The sequence below is a fragment of the Haliotis rufescens genome, unplaced genomic scaffold (assembly GCF_023055435.1).
Source record: "Haliotis rufescens isolate VD_foot unplaced genomic scaffold, xgHalRufe1.0.p SCAF_14, whole genome shotgun sequence".
In the NCBI taxonomy this organism is placed as follows: Eukaryota; Metazoa; Mollusca; class Gastropoda; order Lepetellida; family Haliotidae; genus Haliotis; species Haliotis rufescens.
This window is the reverse complement of record NW_025963824.1, coordinates 17,599,713-17,613,855: the sequence shown is the minus strand read 5'-3', so window position 1 is coordinate 17,613,855 and position 14,143 is coordinate 17,599,713.

Here is a 14,143-nt window from a genome sequence, read left to right as displayed (position 1 = left end):
CTGTCGTCTTTGCACCCGATTTCAACTTTTTGCTCACTTTTTCGGGAGTGGCAAAATGATTTAACGCAGTATATTATAATCCACTTCACGTTTATAACTATGAAGCCCACTAAAGAAGTGAATAAGAACACATACTCCCCGTACGATCTCGTGGGCACGGGGAGCCCAATCGTGTAAGACGCCTCATTGTGTTGTGCAGAGTTGCGTCTCTTGGTCACGCCAGGGGCCTGTGATTGTGAGTTCGAACCCCGGTTCGCCCCGATTATGTTCCTAGGTTTGTCAGCACCATGCCTTTTGCGCGTGGGTTTCACCCTAGTTGTAAACGTCTGAGACCTGCATCGCTTCGGGCTTTCCTCTCACATTAAGCTGACACGCCGTAATATGGCTGTAATACTGTAAAAAGCAGCGTTAAACTCACTCTCACTCACTCACTCAACTACCCAGTCAGTTTGGAGGAAATGAAGAGTTCGGCGGTGAAGTAAAAACAATCTTGACGAAGCAGGATGTATAGATAGGCATGGCGTTACCTGTCAGTGTAAATGCACGGGTCTCTCTCAAGGACATCGAGTGCACGTTCTGGCACATCTATTTGATTCAATTAGCTGTTAGTGTATTCTGTCACGACCAGGATTTCCCTCCAACAATAAGGAAACCAGATGAAAGGGAGATCCGGGACCTGATTTGCAAGAAGAATGACAGCCCAGTGCCATACTCGTCAATATTGACACTATCCTTGCTAAGCACATGCATACAGGCTAGCTTGTTGCAGGGGAAGTACACACTGTACGCTGAACGCTGTGGGGTGGCGGCAATGTGTGTGTAGTGTGTGTGTGTGTGTGTGTGTGTGTGTTCGTACTTGACCTTTTCCTGTTTTCACTCACAGTATTTACAGGTCAGCTAAAGTTGCCCTGGGGAATGTCCTTAAACCCAAGCTGCAGGGAACTGTAGTGTTCGAGTGTTATTGTTTCAGGGTCAGTGACAAAAAAACGTAAATGTTGTGTGAATGTGTATTGAATAAAAAGATCATTATTTGTGAGTGTGTAATCCTGAATCTAGGAATACAGGAAGAAACTGTTTGTTGCTGAAAATAAATGGACAAACTGTAAATGCATATTTGAGGATAGATATTTATATGCACATGAAATTAAAATACCTGTTTATTCACTCTTACCTTATGGGAAGAAACTAAAATGTATCAAAGAAATACCCGCAAATTAATATCAGTAACACATGAAACATTTCTTTTGTTTGATTTTAACGACATACTCAGCAATATTCCAGCTATATGACGGCGATCTGTACATTATCGAGTCTGGACCAGACAATCCAGTGATCGATACTATGAGTGAGTGAGTGAGTGAGTATGGTTTTACGCCGCTTTTAGCAATATTCCCGCAATATCACGGCGGGGGACACGAGGACGATACTATGAGCATCAATCTACGCAATGGAGATACGATGACATGGATCAACCAAATCAGCTGATCCCGTTAGATGCAGCTTACAACAAACCTGGATTTCCTGAAGATCAATTCTAACCCGGATTTTCAACGGTAGGATTTATTTGTAAATCGCTCATGAAATATATTTAATGAAACACAAAAAATGAATGTTATTCCACAATGTCTGTTATACTTCAAAATACATGCACGTTATTATAACACAGCTATAACAGGCGAAGTAAGAAATGCTGATGTTCTATCCCGTAGCCTTGACCGTAACCATCAGTACGTACACCAGTCACGCGCAACAAGATACCTGCACGTGCCATGACGTCATTGTGCCTGCGTTCTTTGACACACATCAAAGACTGGCCTGTTATTTCCCTGGCTAGTCAATGTGTCGCCTATTGTGTGGTAGCATAATGCCTTCAGACATTAAATCTCACGGGATTTAAGCTGTTCATCCTTCATCACACGTTTAAGTATAAAAGGCTGTTGAAGGAAAATAGAAAAATTCCTTTGGTAATTAAATTAGCATGTTAACAGCTACTTATTAGTCGTAGAGTTAGGGTCTCAATTGAAAAAAAAATAGTGGCGTCAGTTCTTAATTATCGAGCTTAGCTGATTTTATGACGTTACCTGTTTATAAGACTGAAACCGAAAATATAGCTGATTGAATACACGGTATTAGGGTGTGTTACCCTCGCTGAACTCGGTATATATTTCATGTGGTGTTGCAGGGATCGGGCAGGAGTGTGCGAGGGAAGCGGGGTTGGCTGTCATTCAAGGCCTCAGTAGAACTTTCAAAAAGTTTTATGGTAGACATGTGGAGGACATTTCAATAAATATCTTTAGAGTAAAGGTCATTTGCAATTACCTCTTTTGATTCTTTTTCCCGTGTTTTATCTGGTGAACATTTGTCTTGCCGTTGCATGTGTTTGCGACGGATGCCACCGGTGGCACAGGATACGCTCACCTTTTTTGCGTACTCCTGGTATCATCACTATTTGATAGTGATTCATAAACACGTGTTATATGGAAATGGTTTTGACCCTTGTAGGACGTCACTAACGACAGAAAAATTGTATGAGACTAATAAACACTACACGGGGGAACGACAGAACAGTTGTATGAGACTAATAAACACAACAAGGGGGAACGACAGAACAGTTGTATGAGACTAATAAACACAACAAGGGGGAACGACAGAACAGTTGTATGAGACTAATAAACACAACAAGGGGGAACGACAGAACAGTTGTATGAGACTAATAAACACAACAAGGGGGAACGACAGAACAGTTGTATGCGACTAAAAAACACAACAAGGGGGAACGACAGAACAGTTGTATGAGACTAATAAACACAACAAGGGGGAACGACAGAACAGTTGTATGAGACTAATAAACACAACAAGGGGGAACGACAGAACAGTTGTATGAGACTAATAAACACAACAAGGGGGAACGACAGAACAGTTGTATGAGACTAATAAACACAACAAGGGGGGACGACAGAACAGTTGTATGAGACTAATAAACACAACAAGGGGGAACGACAGAACAGTTGTATGAGACTAATAAACACAACAAGGGGGAACGACAGAACAGTTGTATGAGACTAATAAACACAACAAGGGGGAACGACAGAACAATTGTATGAGACTAATAAACACAACAAGGGGGAACGACAGCCGAATGAATGATGATGATGCACGAATGAGAGAAAACGTGCATAAATTATAAAACAACAGTACTATATTTGGGTGATAATTGAATACATTAATGCCATTGTTTATGTAACAGTTTGGCAATGAGTTTCAGGAATGTAATTACCACACCCGTCACGTAATAAGGACCTACTACTATCTTTATCTTTCAGTTGATAAATAAATGCTCATGATGCAAAAATATATAGGTTTGTAATCTTCGTAGTGGAATCGGATGTGAAAATATCGGAAATCCCGTTGAGGGGTCGTTGGTTTCAGTTCCAAAGGGTTACTTTTCTGGACCAAGTTGTTACCATTTGTTGCAAGTATTAAATTCCATAAAAAAACATGTCCCCTAATATAGTTACTGATTAGATCTAAACTTTTTAATACGATTTTGGCATCAGTGGGTTTTCTTTGAACATCTTCAAGCTTCATGTGACCCAAGAGTTTCGCAACTAACTCGAAGTTCTATGAATCACGACATGATTGGCACGTTATCCTCGTAGTCATTCGAGGAGTACGTTATTATTAATTTTTAACATATTTAAATCGTACACACATTTAGACGAATATTTATAGATCAATCCTGAAGGAGGCAGTTATATTTCCTATAACAGTTTGAAAGTGTGCAATAGGGGTGATAACCACGCCTCACACGGTGCTGTACTTGGTGAATTGGGGAGATACCGCTTATTTGTTGACTATCACAAGGAATGCCTTCAACATGGGTTGAAATTGTTGCCAGTTTCTTATAACAGATATCCAAAGCAATGGTATCAATTATGTCGATGTTTAGTTCAATGCAATCGTGTAACGTTGGTTTCAAATGTAAAAGTATTATTGTTCACATACAGGTATGACCTTGCACGGGTCACACAAGCAGTTGGTGATGATATTATATTTTTAAATAACTTTGTACAAACATTAAGAGACTGTGATTCAAAAATTTGTAAATCAAGTAGACCATTTCTGCATCAAGAATATATGTCACTTCTAGCAGTTGTTTATCGTTTATGTACATGCACGGTTCGTGAATACAGGCGACTGATGAGAAAGCTTGGAAGGCGATGAGTTATTGATCGTCGTAATCGACTCAGTGTATTCTGGGAATACTTGAAGAGTACCACTTCATATTGGTATGCCCACATTTCACTGCCTTAGGATCATTGTTATTGGAATAAATACAAAAGGTTATTTTCTTGTAACAAGAAGAATGTGGACAAAGTTTATGAGAGAAGCTCTTGCTTCTTGTCCACATGTAAAATGTACGTGCCCACCTGTCACTGCAAGATGAATCTGAACGTGTATGTCCATGGGTCTATGAGCCATAGACCGAATACAGATACATGAACCAGTGAACTTCACATTTCTGCCCAAACGACTTTGTGGGAATACTAGCATGATCAACTACTGGAAGTATGTTTATTTACCAGTTTAGAATTTCTCTCTAAGTCCAGGTTTTGGCTCGATCTATTCAAACTTCAGCATATTGTGGTGTTTAGTCATATTTCATATAGACCTGTGCATGTTGCGCTGATGCCAAAAACCGCCTCCGTTTATCTGTCGTAAGTAACGGTAATTTCTAACATTCTACATTATTACCCACGTGGTGAAGATACAGGTGGTAAGATACTAAATCCGTACGTCACACGTGTGTCGTACAAGGTTGACCTTGTTTTATTCGTTTTGATTGGATAACCGTGACCTCTGTCACACTGGGACTACTTTTTTCATTCATAAAAAATCGCGAGACGTCAGTCATTTTGCAACTACAAGACAGAACTGAAGAAATTAATGAGAACGAGACATATTTACAAACACTTTATTAACCCAAACAAAATAGTCACACGCATCAAATTCGGTTTGCATTATATATAAATTATGCATAGAGCTTCTACAGACATTATATAATAATATATCTATATCTATTTACAATGTACGACTACCGAACAATAGAGCGAGGTTCCCCATGAGCGTGACGCACCCGACCACTTTCGCAACTTTCAATTTGATTTAACGTAAAATGATAAGCGTGGTGAAATGAAGTCTGTTTAAACTATCTGGACAGATATTTAGACTTGCTTGGGATGATCCGTTTGTGCCATCAGTGTCCCCTTCAAAGCGTATTTTGTGGCGCTGTTTCGGGAGGCGTTGTTCATGAATGAAAGTACACGACTGCACGACCAGATCACTAAAAGTGAACAGTTCTGATACAAATCATTCGAAAACCCCGTGGAAGTGTGCCTGACTTCTGATTTTGTGGTCCCAAACATCCCAAATGTTAACAATAACATTCCCTATCTCTAGCGTAAAACGCTGTGAGTAGGCCTAGATCACGGTTGTCTTTTCTGATTCAGGTGGTGACCTTGTTTCGATCGTTCGAAGCTGTCACTGACATGCAAGCAGACTTGAGTTTATTGATTTTCACGTCTTCAGTATAGGGTGGTACAGTTAACATGAATGTCTTTGGCAAACACTCTGATTTCCCTCTTCCAAAATGGTACGAACATGATATAAATTCAGCTGATAGATCAAGGAAACTGAACCATTTTGATTGCACAGACGGGACACCGGCAGTGCGAGTGACCGACTGTCAGTCCGATATTCAAAGCGCGGCGCGAATGTGACTTTTCAAATTTTCATATAGGTGTCCTTCGTACTAACAACATGGCGCTTGAATTACCATAAGTTGAAGAATTTCTTTCAAAAGGATCTTGAGCGTCGGTGCTGTTTTGTTTGCAAACACAACTGCAGGCGTATGTTGTTAATACTTATGCATAGAAATGTCAACAATGCCCATATTTGGGCATATATCAATATTCATGCGCAACCAGATTTGGCAACCGGTTTCAGTTTGGTCTGTCAACGAACGAAAGTTGTTATGTATTTACACTTAAATATATATTTAACGTGGGTAATAAACAAAATACCACACACATTCTCGTTAGATACCATTTTTACGAAACTCGTGAACTTTCTATGGTATCTGACCGAGCAGATACCATAGAAGGTCCACTCGTTTCGTAAAAATGGTATCTAACGAGAATGAGTGTAGTATTCTCTATATATCTGATTGAAGAATCCAGCCGATTAAGTAAGTTGTATCACTGAAAAGTCGGTGCTTCTGGCAATCAGAATAACCGGGTGCCGGCAGGTGTCGAGAAACACAGTCTCCGGGTTTCCCAGCAGGAAACGATTTTGTAAACCTACTTTAAAAAAAACAAAAACATTAATTTTTCTGCCCTGCCCATGTCACTCATTGTGTGAAACTTCACCATGGCATCGGTACTTACCTCGGGCCGCGGGTTGCGTTGCAAAAAAACAAACTTTTGTAAATTTGTAACCTACCAAGGAAATAACTTTCAAACGATATCTTCATCCTATCATCAACCAGTCAACTCATTGTTGAATATATTTTAATATTGGCTAGAGTGGCTAAAGTAGTGACGTAAGTCCTGCTGGGGTATCGTGCAGGAGGCAGAGGCCCCCATGATCCCCAGCGAGGTGGCCTAGCGTTGGTTACTGGTGGCTTATAGCCAGTGTCTAAAACTGTATAAATCATATTGTTATGCCCAAATATGTTTGAAAAATTCTTTTTAAATATAACTTTGTATTCATGAATAAATTGTGTATATATCAATTTGGTCTCGTCGTTTCATGGCTGAAATAATGCCGATGCGGCGTTAATTTTAATTCAATCATTCACCCTACCAAAATAATGAGAAACCAGAATGTTTTAACTAGCCTCATTATTTCTCAAACATTCCAATATACGGAAGAGTATACGGCCACTGTTGTCGTCCATTTTGTGTGGACGAGTGTGAAAAAACAGAATCTGGTTAAGCCTCAGTTATGTAGCTTCAACCCTACATCAAGAACAGAAGAAATGCTAACAGTCTTTTATATTCTAACGTGAATGTAACAACTTCGTGCACCCGACTCGCGAAGGTATGCGGCACGTGCACGAGACCCGTTCTACAAGACAACTTAAGTACACATACAGTCCGAGGTCCCAACACAAACAAAGCTTTGTCGCAGCACACCAGCTGGAAAGGATGTGTTGAATGCGGTCCGCGTGTTTAAAGAATAGCAGGTGTGTCTTACCACATAATGAAAGATAAACATACGAGGCAATGTGACTAGTACCTGTTTAATTAGTTAGCCAAAACAACGACTTTACGTGGTGGTATGAGATACTTGTACATGTACACGCAGTTCTTTGCGGAGAGGCGTTTAACGGATAAAAAATGGAAAGATATGTACAGATATTGTGACGTTAAAATGTTCCAAGTTATTTATGGTGATTATGAAGTTATAATTTCATTCTAATTGCACATATACTTATCGAAATTGTGTAGATCGACGCTCATGATTTCAATCACTGGATTGTCTAGTCCAGGCCTCCATATTATAGCTGAGATATTGCTGAGTGAGGCGATAAACAACAAACAAAACAAAAAAAGAGAAAGAAGACTTTGGCCTCTGTATTAGTAGATAACATTCCCGGGGGTTCTGTCGCGGACTTTTGCCTCGAAACGTTGATATTCTCTGTTCCTCAGTGGGGCGGTCGGGTAGCCTGATGGTTAAAGCGTTCGCTCGTCACGCCGACGACCCGGGTTCGATTCCCGACATGGGTGTCCCCCGCCGTGATATTGCTGGAATATTGGTAAAAGCGGCGTATAACCATACTCACTCACTCACTCACTGTTCCTCAGTGGTCACAGTGCTACCATAGAGGTCAGTATAGCGGGGACGAGTGCTGGCTCCTCGGGTGGTCACTGTGCTACCTTGGAGGTCAGTATAGCGGGGACGAGTGCTGGCTCCTCGTGTGGTCACTGTGCTACCTTGGAGGTCAGTATAGCGGGGACGAGTGCTGGCTCCTCGTGTGGTCACAGTGCTACCATAGAGGTCAGTATAGCGGGGACGAGTGCTGGCTCCTCGGGTGGTCACTGTGCTACCTTGGAGGTCAGTATAGCGGGGACGAGTGCTGGCTCCTCGTGTGGTCACTGTGCTACCTTGGAGGTCAGTATAGCGGGGACGAGTGCTGGCTCCTCGTGTGGTCACTGTGCTACCTTGGAGGTCAGTATAGCGGGGACGAGTGCTGGCTCCTCGTGTGGTCACTGTGCTACCTTGGAGGTCAGTATAGCGGGGACGAGTGCTGGCTCCTCGTGTGGTCACCGTGCAACCTTGGAGTTCAATATGGCGGGGACGAGTGCTGGCTCCTCGTGTGGTCACTGTGCAACCTTGGAGGTCAATATGGCGGGGACGAGTGTTAACGTTGGCTCCTCGTGTGGTCACTGTGCTACCTTAGAGGTCAGTATAGCGGGGACGAGTTCTTGTTCCTCGCGTGGTCACTGTGCTACCTTGGAGGTCAGTATAGCGGGGACGAGTGCTGGCTCCTCGTGTGGTCACTGAGCTAACTTGGAGGTCAGTATAGCGGGAACGAGTGCTGGCTCCTCGTGTGGTCACCGTGCAACCTTGGAGTTCAATATGGCGGGGACGAGTGTTAACGTTGGCTCCTCGTGTAGTCACTGTGCTACCTTGGAGGTCAGTATAGCGGGGACGAGTGCTGGCTCCTCGTGTGGTCACTGAGCTAACTTGGAGGTCAGTATAGCGGGGACGAGTGCTGGCTCCTCGTGTGGTCACTGAGCTAACTTGGAGGTCAGTATAGCGGGGACGAGTGCTGGCTCCTCGTGTGGTCACTGTGCTACCTTGGAGGTCAGTATAGCGGGGACGAGTGCTGGCTCCTCGTGTGGTCACCGTGCTACCTTGGAGGTCAGTATAGCGGGGACGAGTGCTGGCTCCTCGTGTGGTCACCGTGCTACCTTGGAGGTCAGTATAGCGGGGACGAGTGCTGGCTCCTCGTGTGGTCACTGAGCTAACTTGGAGGTCAGTATAGCGGGGACGAGTGCTGGCTCCTCGTGTGGTCACTGAGCTAACTTGGAGGTCAGTATAGCGGGGACGAGTGCTGGCTCCTCGTGTGGTCACCGTGCTACCTTGGATGTCAGTATAGCGGGGACGAGTGCTGGCTCCTCGTGTGGTCACCGTGCTACCTTGGAGGTCAGTATAGCGGGGACGAGTGCTGGCTCCTCGTGTGGTCACCGTCCTACCTTGGATGTCAGTATAGCGGGGACGAGTGCTGGCTCCTCGTGTGGTCACCGTGCTACCTTGGAGGTCAGTATAGCGGGGAAGAGTGCTGGCTCCTCGTGTGGTCACCGTGCTACCTTGGAGGTCAGTATAGCGGGGACGAGTGCTGGCTCCTCGTGTGGTCACTGAGCTAACTTGGAGGTCAGTATAGCGGGGACGAGTGCTGGCTCCTCGTGTGGTCACTGAGCTAACTTGGAGGTCAGTATAGCGGGGACGAGTGTTGGCTCCTCGTGTGGTCACCGTGCTACCTTGGAGGTCAGTATAGCGGGGACGAATGTTGGCTCCTCGTGTGGTCACCGTGCTACCTTGGAGGTCAGTATAGCGGGGACGAGTGTTGGCTCCTCGTGTGGTCACTGTGCTACCTTGGAGGTCAGTATAGCGGGGACGAGTGCTGGCTCCTCGTGTGGTCACCGTGCTATCTTGGAGGTCAGTATAGCGGGGACGAGTGTTAACGTTGGCTCCTCGTGTGGTCACAGCGCTAACTTGGAGGTCAGTATAGCGGGGACGAGTGCTGGCCGAGAACAACGTGAATGTTGCGATTCCACATCAAGGCCACGTCCGGTCATTTAAGGTCACGCTGGGTCAGACGTGGGTAACACAAGCTGTTTGTTGTTTAACACCGACCACAGTCAACAAGATAGGTCTTAAAGGTACATACAATTTCATTGCTTGTAACTATTATTTTTGTATCTGAATACATTATTGATGCACATGCTTCAGTCGGCTTCGTGACGTATTTTGTCTGAAATACGGCAGGTTATGTTACACATAAACAAGTCAAAAGTCAGCAGAGCTCACCAATACCCCGACGTCGACTCCAACATATTTCTAAGTTCAAAACGTGAAAAAAGCAATCATCCACTTTTTTAAATCAAACTTTGCACTGCACCTCTCCAATAAGTATTTATAGGGTTCTTAAATGTAAAAGAATCAATGAAGTAGTTCTCAAGTTATGTAGTTCTCAATTGTTGAAGCAAAACATACATTCTAATTTCAAAGCATTTAAAAATTCGTATTTTCTCAGACAGGTGTTGACAGTCCCTAGCAGAGCTAGAGTCACATAGTGTTCATACAGCCATCTAAGTGTTAGACACAATGCTATAATGCTATCTTCAATCTGTACAATCGATGTAGAGTTACTGGAGACACAATTTGATTAACGTTTGGTAGGGGTAACCTTCACCTGACCGATGCATCTGCTTATTAACATGTGTAATCTGACTAACTATACATCGGCCGGTACATCCTGGCTATATATCCCGACATTTGTGTTTATACTGCAGAGATGTGACCCCACCGACCAGTGCTTTCTCAGCGACAGATCGCCCGGCTAACACTGCCGCGGAAACTACTCCTTGTACTGTTGTCATTGGACTGTTTGTAGATCGCATATATACCCTTAAAATAAATCACCTTTACCACTGTGTCAGTCTTCATGCCTAATGTCGACTCAATCGTATGAAGAGGAACATAATCCGATGTTATTTTTCTGTAGTGCAAAAACGCATAGCATGTAACTTCACATATAAACTTTATAAAGTATTTAACCCGCATCAATGTGTTTGTCTCGATGTTACTTAGAAATTGAAATAAAAGTCTCAGATGATATCGTGTGAGCCTGTATTTGGGCAAATGGCCTTTTATGCAATATACATTCTTGTCTGAACAGCAAAATATGTGTATTGTGGACAAAAAACGTGATTCTGATTGGATCAAATCACAATTACACCTCTGATTGCCGAGTTGACGACCGCAACTCCGCGGAAGATGATATTAATAGAAAATTATCTTTAACGACGTCACTCTGAACAATAACAGGTAACAAAATGCACATATTGCGGTGACTACGATATTCTTATATTTTGTGTAATAAACATTATAGAAATCGACCGAGAGAGTGAATATCAAGTTTTGAGGGATTTGTCCTTTTCTAAAGCCGACCGTGGCGTCAAATTTATTGCTTTACAATGGGTGATGTGACGTCATGATAGTAATAATAGTGTGTAACTGAACCATGCAAGGCGTGTTTACTATCGTTTGGGGGTGCCCACTGACTGGCTAACGAAGTAGCTTTGCTACGTACTTTCTATGCCATACCATATATGCGGAGAGAGCATATTGATTTAATATGATACTGTTCAAACCCATGAAGCGCCATTAGTTGTTTTAAGGCTATTATCCATGATTCCTGATTTGAAATCACAACACAACACAAATGGACTAAGCACGTGCCGCTTCGCTTTTATCGTTTCTAACTTCAAAGACTTCGTGTGTATTTTTTGTCATGGTAGAAAGAGATTAACGCACTGTCTTCATTTAGAGCGAGTTTACCTGTAGATTTAACTGCGCTTAAATGAAATATTTCAAGCATGACGATTCGCGTTCGGTTCCACATTCACTGCTAAGTGACCCAGCTCTTAATGGAAAACACCATGCGGTTATCTCCTGATTGGTTCATGTGAAGTATTCACAGGGTCCTGAATCTCTTGGTCATCTCAGTCCAGATACAGGGACACACTCCGCGGATAGACCGACCTAGGTCAGGGTTGTGTTCAACCTACATGTATTCAATCAATCAGACACAGGGACACACTCCGTGGATAGACCGAGCTGGGTCAGGGTTGTGTTCAACCTACATGTATTCAATCAATCAGACACAGGGACACACTCCGTGGATAGACCGAGCTGGGTCAGGGTTGTGTTCAACCTACATGTATTCAATCAATCAGACACAGGGACACACTCCGTGGATAGACCGAGCTGGGTCAGGGTTGTGTTCAACCTACATGTATTCAATCAATCAATCAGATACAGGGACACACTCCGTGGATAGACCGAGCTGGGTCAGGGTTGTGTTCAACCTACATGTATTCAATCAATCAATCAGACACAGGGACACACTCCGTGAATAGACCGAGCTGAGTCAGGGTTGTGTTCAACCTACATGTATTCAATCAATCAGACACAGGAACACACTCCGTGGATAGACCGACCTAGGTCAGGGTTGTGTTCAACCTACATGTATTCAATCAATCAGACAAAGGGACACACTCCGTGGATAGACCGAGCTGGGTCAGGGTTGTGTTCAACCTACATGTATTCAATCAATCAATCAGACACAGGGACACACTCCGCGGATAGACCGAGCTGGGTCAGGGTTGTGTTCAACCTATGTATTCAATCAATCAGACACAGGGACACATTCCGCGGATAGACCGAGCTGGGTCAGGGTTGTGTTCAACCTACATGTATTCAATCAATCAGACACAGGGACACACTCCGTGGATAGACCGAGCTGGGTCAGGGTTGTGTTCAACCTATGTATTCAATCAATCAGACACAGGGACACATTCCGCGGATAGACCGAGCTGGGTCAGGGTTGTGTTCAACCTACATGTATTCAATCAATCAGACACAGGGACACACTCCGTGGATAGACCGAGCTGGGTCAGGGTTGTGTTCAACCTATGTATTCAATCAATCAGACACAGGGACACATTCCGCGGATAGACCGAGCTGGGTCAGGGTTGTGTTCAACCTACATGTATTCAATCAATCAGACACAGGGACACACTCCGTGGATAGACCGAGCTGAGTCAGGGTTGTGTTCAACCTATGTATTCAATCAATCAGACACAGGGACACATTCCGCGGATAGACCGAGCTGGGTCAGGGTTGTGTTCAACCTATGTATTCAATCAATCAGACACAGGGACACACTCCGCGGATAGACCGAGCTGGGTCAGGGTTGTGTTCAACCTATGTATTCAATCAATCAGACACAGGGACACACTCCGTGGATAGACCGAGCTGGGTCAGGGTTGTGTTCAACCTATGTATTCAATCAATCAGACACAGGGACACATTCCGCGGATAGACCGAGCTGGGTCAGGGTTGTGTTCAACCTACATGTATTCAATCAATCAGACACAGGGACACACTCCGTGGATAGACCGAGCTGGGTCAGGGTTGTGTTCAACCTACATGTATTCAATCAATCAGATACAGGGACACACTCCGTGGATAGACCGAGCTGGGTCAGGGTTGTGTTCAACCTATGTATTCAATCAATCAGACACAGGGACACATTCCGTGGATAGACCGAGCTGGGTCAGGGTTGTGTTCAACCTACATGTATTCAATCAATCAGACACAGCGACACACTCCGTGGATAGACCGAGCTGAGTCAGGGTTGTGTTCAACCTACATGTATTCAATCAATCAGACACAGGGACACACTCCGCGGATAGACCGAGCTGGGTCAGGGTTGTGTTCAACCTAAATGTATTCAATCAATCAATCAGACACAGGGACACACTCCGTGGATAGACCGAGCTGGGTCAGGGTTGTGTTCAACCTACATGTATTCAATCAATCAGATACAGGGACACACTCCGTGGATAGACCGAGCTGGGTCAGGGTTGTGTTCAACCTACATGTATTCAATCAATCAGACACAGGGACACATTCCGTGGATAGACCGAGCTGGGTCAGGGTTGTGTTCAACCTACATGTATTCAATCAATCAGACACAGCGACACACTCCGTGGATAGACCGAGCTGAGTCAGGGTTGTGTTCAACCTACATGTATTCAATCAATCAGACACAGGGACACACTCCGCGGATAGACCGAGCTGGGTCAGGGTTGTGTTCAACCTAAATGTATTCAATCAATCAATCAGACACAGGGACACACTCCGCGGATAGACCGAGCTGGGTCAGGGTTGTGTTCAACCTACATGTATTCAATCAATCAGACACAGGGACACACTCCGCGGATAGACCGAGCTGAGTCAGGGTTGTGTTCAACCTACATGTATTCAATCAATCAGACACAGGGAC